Source organism: Canis aureus, chromosome 18 (assembly GCF_053574225.1).
Source record: "Canis aureus isolate CA01 chromosome 18, VMU_Caureus_v.1.0, whole genome shotgun sequence".
Lineage (NCBI taxonomy): Eukaryota > Metazoa > Chordata > Mammalia > Carnivora > Canidae > Canis > Canis aureus.
The window spans coordinates 33,999,406-34,009,499 of NC_135628.1; the positions used below are offsets into that span (position 1 = coordinate 33,999,406).

Genomic DNA, 10,094 nt, shown 5'->3' on the forward strand with positions numbered 1-10,094 from the left:
AACTTTATGTTGTGAAATATTTTTAGATTTGTTAAAGAATTACAAAAAGAGTGCAGAGAGTTACTGCATGCCCTTCAGCCATTTTCCTTTTAAGTTGACATCCTACATAACCAAGGCACACTTGTCAAAATGATAAATTAGCATTGGTATTTTACTGTTAAAAAAAATCTAGTCTTTGTTCAGATTCTTCCATTGAATGTCTATGAATGTCTCTTTTCTGTTCCAGGATCAAATTTCTATCCCAGGATACACAGTGAATGTAGCCAATATTAGTTTGGAAGCACTGGGGTTTTATTCATTGCCTTCCTTCATTAAGCTCTGTTTGGGCTTGCTCGATGGTCCTGAGAAGGTCCTTGTGTTCCTGCTGCTCTCATCAATTGCACACTCATTTGAATTCCCTGGTCTCAGTAGCTTCCGTGTCTAAATTGTTGAATTGATGTTCTCAGTGGAATTCATAGCCATCAATGACAATAGATGGTAGAGAGAGATGACAATGGCCAGCAAAAAGAACATAGAAAAAGAGGTTTAGTTAAGTTCTTTTTGGTAGACAGATCTCATGCATGAGATCTCAATTTACAATGTTTGCCCATTATTGCAACACCATGAAAAGACCTAGGATGTCTTAAATATTCACAAGACAACAGGACCCAGGACATCAATTAATACCATACACTCAGCCTTTGGAACTGAGTATATTAGGTTTAGTTTTCCAAAACCAGTCAAAAACTAAGATTATTTTTATATAAAATGTGTCATTTAGCAAGTTAGTGGATTAAAAATCTTAAGGATTATACATTTAAATATTTTGAAATGTGTCTTAGTTATATGTATGTATAAGTTATGTATATACTTATACACACATATAATTTAGATATGTTTAAAGATATTTTAAAGTATAACCTTTAAGATTTTTAATCCACTATCTTTTTTAACAAATATGTATGTGTATACATGCATACATGTATTTAGTGCTAGAAATTTTTCTCTTAGCACTGCTTTAGTCCTTCAAATTTTGATTTTTTTTTTGCATTTTTAGATTACCATTTGAATTTATGGATATTGTCTTTTTAAATCTCTCATTTATTTTTGGCTCTTAGGGCAATGCTATCTTTTCCTTTTTTTTTTTTTTAAGATTTTATTTATTTATTCATGAGAGACACAGAGAGAGAGAAGCAGAGACACAGGCAGAGGGAGAAGCAGTCTCACTGCTGGGAGCTCGATGTGGGACTCGATCCTAGATCCTGGGATCATGACCCAAGTCAAAGGCAGATGCTCCACCACTGAGCCACCTAGGCATCCCTAATGCTATCTTTTCCATAGGGAAAAAAAACAAGTTCAACTCAAAAAAGAAATTTGAAATGTGGGGGCACCTCAAGGGCTCAGTAGATTAACCATCTGCCTTTGGCTCAGGTCATGATCTTGGGGTTCTGGGGTTGAGTTCTGCAACAGGCTCCCTGTTCAGTGGGGAGTCTACTTGTCCCTCTGCCCTTCCCCTGCTCATTCTGTCTCTCTCTTTCTCTCTCACTCTCGTGCACAGCACACACACACACACACACAGAAGCTGTCTCCAAAATAAATAAATAAAATCTTAAGAAAAAAAAAAAAGAAATTTGAAATGTAGGACAGGACAAAACCAAGAGTGGGGGGAAAGGGTGGGGGTATGGGTGACAGGAAAGGGTAGTGGGAGGGAATAGCAAAAGAAAGAGATAAGATGTTGCCATAAGACAGAGGGTCTCTTTGTCCCCTCTCTGGAGGAATGACCCAAATATTTAGGTGATAATACCCCCTTTCCATATATACACTGCAGGGCTGGTTTTATTTGTTTGTTTGTTTTGTTTTGTTTTGTGTTTAAGGATTTTATTTATCTGTTTATGAGAGACACAGAAAAAAGGCAGAGACATAGGCAGAGGCAGAAGCAGGCTCCTCGTAGGGAGCCTGAGGTGGGACTCGATCCCAGAACTCCAGGAGCACACCCTGAGCCAAAGGCAGATGCTCGACCACTGACCCACCCAGGAGTCCCTGGGTTGTGTTTTTATTAAGAAATGACGGGGGATGGGGAGAGCCTTTCTGGAGGCTTTAGGGACCAAGTCTAGTCCTTCTTCCCCTTCTGGGCCCCCTTCTCTAACCAAAGGAAAAGGAAGGAATTCAACATGTGAAGGAGGATGAGTAAGAGGGAAGATCCCACTTAACAGAGTGGGGTAGACTCCTGAAAAGGAAACAGCTCAGGATAGAGCTTGGAAAGAGACTAAAAATGGAGATACTACTGTTAACAGCTCCCCTGAAGCTAAGAGAGGAGCAGGTAAATTCCTGGAAATTAGGACGTCAATAGCCTGGATTCCTCTTCAAAACTGCTCTGGAATAGAAAACCTTACCTTTTCTCATACATACTTCTACCTGCTATAAGGTAGCTTGGCTTACTTTCCCCTGGGTTAACACACAGGCTTAGGATAATGGCCATGGATCTGAGCTTCCAACACGTGGATCTAAATGGGATCTGATGAGGCCCAGCTTCTTAGAGAATTATCTTCAAAAAGCAAAGGGAAATATAAGCTGGGCAGATGGGAGAAGTGAACACCAAAAGGAAATACAGGGCTACCTAGAATGGCAGAAATCTAAGTTTCCCAAGAGTAGGAGAGGAGACATTGAACAAACAACAAAATATTTATTGAGCTTCTATGATGTGCCAAACACTGTTCTAGGGCCACATCCTCCAATAAAGGAAACAAACAAAAAAACAAGATAGAGGCAAAAATGCAAATTCTGAGGGAGAGGACAGGGATGGTTGGGGAAGAAGGCTGAGAGAACTGAGAAGCCTGAGGTGATGGTGCTCTGCCTGAGTCCTCCGCTTCTGCTGTGGCATCCTGGTATTGCTGGTACTTGAAGACAAAGTCGTTCATATTGCTCTCAGCTTCAGTGAACTCCATCTCGTCCATGCCCTCACCTGTGTACTGGAGGAAGGCCTTGCACCATTATGTGACTGTGAACTGCTCTGAGATGGGCCTGAAGAGCTCCTAGATGGCCGTGCTATTTCTGATGAAGGTGGCTGCATCTTGAGACCACAGGGTGTGATACCACAGACAGCTGTCTTGACATTGGTGGGGATCCATTCCATAATGTAGCTGCTATTCTTGTTTTGCACATTGAGCATCTGCTCATCTACCTCCTCATGGATATCCGACCATGAAAGACAGCAGCCATTGGTGAGATAATGGCCATGGCTAGAGTCACAGGCAGTCATCATGTTCTTGATATCAGAGACCTGCTGCATGAATTCAGGGACAGTGAGGGCCTACCTAATACTGTTGGCTTCCACTGCTGGTCACTGGGGCAAAGCCAGGCATGAAGAAGTGGAGAGGTGGGAAAGGCACCATGTTGACGCCAGCTTGTAGAATTCTGTATTGTTTTTGACTGTATTTTTCTGTTTGGCTGTTTAGTGGTTGTTCTATTACATTATATGTGTGTGTGTCTGTGTGCCTGTGTCATATCTATATATTTGTATTATATCTTTATATCTATGTCTATATTGTGATATGTCTCACAGTCTATTGGTGTCATTTCCTCAGCAGTTTTTTTTCTCTTTTTTTTCTCAGCAGTTTAAGTGAAATGTAGAAAACTCATCTCCCTTTATCTCCTTTTATCCTCCTCCATTTATAATATTTAAAAATATTTCCTTCATATATATTTAAAATAATATCAGTGTTAGAATTTTTGCTTCAACCATCAATAATTTTAAAAACTAAAGAGAAGGAAAGTCTATTTTATTTACCCATAATTTTCCTTACTGTATTCCTTAGCAACACATTTTCCTTCATCTGATGTTATCTTGAATTTTTCTTCATTGTTGAAGGATATTTTTACTTTATATCGGACTCTAGGTTGAGAGAGTTTTGTTGTTGTTTTTGCACTAGAAAAATACTGTACCACTCCTTCTGCTCTCTACAGTAAGGTATTCTTTTTCTCTAGCCATTTCCAAGATTTGTTTTTAGTTTTTAAACTTTTATTATGATATGTCTTAGCATTGTTTTCTTTGGGTTTATCCTGCTTAGGGTTCACTCAACTTCTCAAATATGAAAGTTTATGTTCCTTAACATATTTGGGAAGTATTTAGCCATAATTTCTTTTAGCACTCTTTTAGCTTCATCATTTTTTTCTTTCCCTAAATCATTTGTTATAGTCCCAGAAATCCTTGGCGGTTTGTCTATCTATCTATCTATCTATCTATCTATCTATCTATCTATCTATCTATCATCTATCTATCTATCTATCTATCTATCATCTACTGGGGTGTATATTCTTTTTGTTGTTCAGACTAGTTAAAGGGTTAGATAAGAAAAATCCATTAAACATTCTCCCCTGTGATGTGACTGAAAAAAATACAATAATAGAACACAATTGTCTTTGTAATGAAAAATATTTATATAGTTATAATAAGATAAATGCTGTCATGGACTATAAGCCTTTATGGCAATTAATATTAAAAAAAATTCAAGCTTAGTTAACATTATTGAATATAAGGTAAATGTTACCAACTTTGCAATAAAAATATGCTGGTGACAGAAACTGAATGATAGAGTGATGAGAGGTGGGAGAATGATAATACTATCAACTTGCAAAGTAAGGAGTCAAAAGATCATATTTGAGAATGATGGAATAAAAAATAAGAGTTTGAACTGTTAAGCATTTCATAGTAACTGTGTAAAATATGACTGGGTGCTCATCAAACTTTATTTTTAGTACAGCTAATCAAAGTTTCTAGCTACAGCTTGCCACAATTATGGCCAGTGAAATGTAGAAAAAAGTAATATACACTATATGTTGACTTCTCAAAATCATATCGTGTTTTAATTTTCTACATTTTTTTCATGCTTTTCTTATATAGCTTTATTTTCCCTGGAATTGCTTATTATCTTTTTTTTCCTGAAAGATAAAATATTTCCCTTCCTCACCATATCTTTATTATTTTTGGCATCTCATTCAATCATTCTATTTCTTGGTATCTGTTGTATTCTTCTTTCTTATACCTGCTGACTACTTTCTCTGATTTGAACATTCACATCATACTTGGACTATGGCTTTCCTGGATAGCTTTTAAAAATTTTTCCTCATGATTCTACTTTTAATTGTTGAGACATTCTATGCTTTCATAAAATCTGCCAGATTTTCAGAACTTATGAGTAAGAAGAGGTGAATATTTGTGCCAAAATTGCCACCTGAAACCAGAAGCCCGTGTTAGCATTATAAATTTTACGTGATTCAAATTAATTGCAAAAAACAAGCCAGGGAATATATCATAGAAGCAATAAGGTATATATTATCCATGAATGCATCCTAATATTATGTCCTGTTTTTATTCATCTTCGAAAAGATGACAGATATTTTATATTTATATATTAATAGTATATAATATATAAGACTTAGTGTATATCTTCCAACATCTGAATAGAATTGTATAATCACTGGAAAACAACTTTCAAAAGTTAGCAGGAAAGAATGGTGTCCTCATTTAGGGGAATTGTTAATAACATATCTCTTTTTTATAGTTACTCATCTTAACATGCATCTTATCTCTAATGATCCCACAAGGCTGGCAAGGAGTGAAAGTGATGGTGGTGAAGAGATATTCCAAGTGTAAATGATAGATTAATTGATTAACTTGTAAGTATTTGAATACATAAAAATCTTGAAATCAGGCCCTGTAATTAGTTAATGTAAGCTTTCTATGTTACCAGTAACAAGATGCTAAGATCTCTTAGATTTTATCTCATTGTTTGCCCACTTCTTAATGGAAGAGAAACTGTGCAAGCCAGTAAGATTCTTGTAGGCCTATATTAGAAAATGTTTAATAGTAACATATTGGTAAGTTATTTTAAAACTTAGTGTTAATAATTTTATACTGGTTTAATCTTCCCAAAATTGTATGAGCACTCTGCTATCAATTTAGCAGGATTTCAACCATTGTGAAATATAGTAAGTTAATGTTTCTGTTTCAGCTCAACACTTACCAGACTGCTTTGCTCAAAATAAGTATTATATTAAACTTTAGTAAATGATTGTTTTTTGGATTATTGAAACTAAATCTATGGTTGTAGTATGGAAAAAAACCTTTTGAGGAAATAAAACGGGCTTTATTTTAGAGAAAGAATATTGAAAATGTTTTGGGTGAGCAGATGGCAGCTCTTGGGTTTATGTGTCTGGGCGAGACATAATGTCATAGGCTATTGTGTAGAGAACACAGAATTATAAGCCAAACTGAAATTTACAGTGGCAGTCAGTGGCAAAAGGGATACATGAGACAAAATGGCTTAATGCTCTTATTGTTTCCTGATGATATTATTTCCCATAACTAGAAATTCCTCTTATAATTATGAATTCAGCAAGATGTAAGATACATTTGTTCAGCCTTTCCTTTAAACATGGTGTTTTTTTCTTCATAAGAAATAAGTTACTAAAAAAAAAATTAAAAAAAATTAAAAAAATAATAAAAAAAAGGAAATAAGTTACTGAGCACATCCAGATTTGAAAATAATTCTATTTTATTTTAGATGCCTTAGATGTTCATTCAAAATTTGAAAAATTTTAGTAAGAAATGGGCTATCTGAATCATCTACCCAGAATTCTTATAATCCCTAAAAGGGCAATTAAAATTCTTGATAATTAAAGGCCTAATATTCAGCTAGCTGTTTAGTTTTAGATCAGGTTTGTGATTCTCTCTCTCTCTCTATATATATATATATATTTTTTTTTCCCCATCTAAGAAGTTTGCTTTCTAGTTTTCTCAAGTTCAATAAAACTCTCTACTATCCATTATATATACATATATTTTAAAAAATTATTTTAAATTTTTATTTATTTACTTGAGAGGGAGAGCGAGAAAGAGCACAAGAAGTGGGGAGGGGGAGAGGGGAGGGAGAAGCAGACTCCCCGCTGAACAGAGAACCTGATGTGGAACTCGATATCAGGACCCTGGGATCATGACCTGAGCCCAAGGCAGACACTTAACTGACTGAGCGAACCAGACACCCTATCCATTATGTATTTAATCAAAAAATATAAACATAATTCTAGACTCTTCTCTTATTCTTCTGCCCAATTCAGTACATTCCATCACCAATATTACTCTGAAATCCATTCACTTTTACTTGCGTCCATTGTCAATGTCCTTAACTAGGCTACATAGCCATACTTACCCAGTCTCCTCTTCTCCATTCTCCAGTATTTACCCTTTTTAAAATACAGACTTGAATATGTCATTTCTTTCTTAAAATCATTCAGCAGCTTCCAGTGGACCTTCAAAATAATGCTCCTAAAATTCCAATAATCTGACCTATAGTTAGTTGCCTTTCTAGTGTCATACGTACAAATCTATTTGCTCAATTCATGCCAGTCACTCTGGCTTTCTGTATTAGCAGATAATACTTTTTCCTGTTTCGATGTTTCTGTGCATACTGTTTCATATTCCTGGAATGTTCTATCCCTTCTCTTTACCTTATCTAAATGGTGGTCCTCCTTCAATTCCTAGTATGAATATTGCTATGACAGTAAACATTTCCTGATGCATGTAAATAAGCTGGATCCCCAAATTATACATTTCCCTATCACTATGAAAATCTACTCTCAACATTTTGCACATAACAATTTCTCAACAGCTAGTAAATAGTGGTACAGTTTTCCTTCACTGTTAAATGTTGAGAGTAAACTCCATAAGGTAAGGCACTATTTTGTTATAACCATGTCTATCATATGAATGCATGCTATTGTCTGGTAGGTATCAGGCATACAATAAATATTTATTAGCCAAGTGACAGATAAAGTAATTTAGAATTTAATATACAATTTTATATACCTACAAAATTTTCTTCCAAATATTTTTGCATCCCTTACCATGCTGCGCTTTGTCAGGATAGTAGATGAGATAAAAGGAGAACTGCAGAATGGGAAAGCAAAGAGGAAGGTAAGAGAAGCACTGATATTGAAGAGTAATATTGTTTTATTTAAACATCACAAAACAAGATCCAGAAGTCTTTTCCATTTTTTTCTTTCAACACAAGCTTTGCCATATAGTTTAATCTTACTACTTAGAAGTTAATTAACTAGAATATTGTCTCCATATCTTTATTCCTATTGATTTTTGACATTTATGCTGGTCATTAACACTTTCTTTACAAAGTGACCATGGGAAGGAAGGCAATTTGCGTCCTGTTGACAGATTTTGTAATATGATTGATGGGGGCAGAAGGTGAAACTATGTGGAAAAATGAGTTTTTTGCATTATCTGTGTATTTCATATATCACTGCCAGTATTTCTCAAACTGCAGGTCAAGACTCCAGAGGGAAGGGTTGCAATATAATTTAAGGGGTTTTATATATGGGAACTACTTGGAGGTGGAAATTGTGGGCTATATTGAGAGTATGAGTCTTCTTTTTTCCCTCAGCTCTCCAAACTTCTTTCTTTCTAATCTGTTACAATTTCTTTTTAACAAAAGCTTGCCAGTTAGAGGATATAAAATGGTTAAGTCATATTAGTCATAGTATAAGCACTTTAAAGTAAACAGTGTTAAAACTCACTGGTCTTTTCAATGCTGCCTGCAAATCTTGCACAGTGCCTTAAAATCAGTTAATATCTGTAGGTTGATTTGCTTTCCATTTATCAGAAAGAAGATGACTATATTATGAAAGAAATTATAAAAATGTGAAGGAGATGGGCACTACCTATTGTATTAAATACCGGTTACCTTAGAGAAGAAAAAAATGAAAGCTGAAAAAAATATTCTTACTTGATAAAGATGTTTGGGCTTCTGATAGAGTATCAACTCCAGGATTAACAATATTTTCAAGGTTATCTTTACATTTTATGTTTGGTCTCAGCCCTCAGTTATCCCATTATTTCCCATTTTTATATTTCCTTTTGCATCACTTCTCTGTTTTATCTAAGAAAATGTCCTTTTGTTTGTGGACTATGAAGATTTCTATTGCTTCCTAAAATTTTATTACCTAATTAACACACTCATGTTGAGTCAAGCAACTTTGGTTGAATATTGGACCCATGTAAACATTTTTCTTTTCAGTACATAAACATGGAAAATAATGGAATAAAATGTGAATCATTTTCCTTATCTAAATATTACCAAAAGAAATAAAAATTATGATAAAATTTCATTTTAGAATTGTTTGGTATAGGTGATCTTATCATTAACTGACAATCCAACTTAGAGTCTAATAGCTAGATAAGCTGATACCTGTAGTCTTATATTCTATTTTCTTATTATTCATCATTAAAATGAAATTAAAGGAATTGTCAACATTTCAGCTAGTTATTCTTCTAAAATATATTTCAATATTTTTGTATCAACATTTAAGGACAATTTTTGCAAGTGATAGACCCCCTACTCAAACTCTTTTAAGAATGAGAGAGGATTCATTGGCCAATAAAACTGATTTGCTAAGGTGACTTTCAGTTGGAAGCTGTGATGAACACCAGGATTCTCTCAGTTTACCTGCTGGTATCATTTCATTTCTCATACATTGCTTTCTTCCAAAACTAAAGCCATGGCATACGATAACATTTTTCTCACATCCTTATAGATTTACAAGAAAGAAGAGCAAGAACTTTCCTTTCCCAAATCATAGGGAGAGATTCTTGGTAACATGACCTGGATTAATATTCATGGCCTGACATGATAGAAAGTGGTTGCATTATGAATGGTCTGGCTTGCATTTCCAGCCCATTCCCAGTTAATCAAAAAAAAAAAAAAAAAAAAAAAAAAGAGTGTAGTACAGAATGAGGATATTATTGTGAATTCAGACAGTTGCCCCAATATGCATCTACAAAATTTTCATATGCAATTAAAAAATCCAAATTATATAACACACATGCAACACACACACACACATAGCAAGCCAAAAGCTCTGAGAAATATTGTGCACATTAAAATCTTAGGATACAAGGACTGTCTGAAGTCATTCAGTGTTATATTTCATAACTGTTTATTGAATTAAGATTTTTAAAATTTAAATTTTATTTTATTTTTTAAAAGATTTTATTTATTTATTCATGAGAAACACAGAGAGAGAGAGAGAGGCAGAGACACAGGTAG

At 34.7% G+C, this 10,094-nt stretch overlaps 1 pseudogene; it reads right to left on the minus strand.

Annotated features, from left to right (window-relative positions):
* Positions 1–291: 291 nt before the first annotated feature.
* On the minus strand, positions 292–7,149 carry LOC144289163 (tubulin beta chain pseudogene; annotated as a pseudogene).
* Between the last annotated feature and the right edge of the window lie 2,945 nt (positions 7,150–10,094).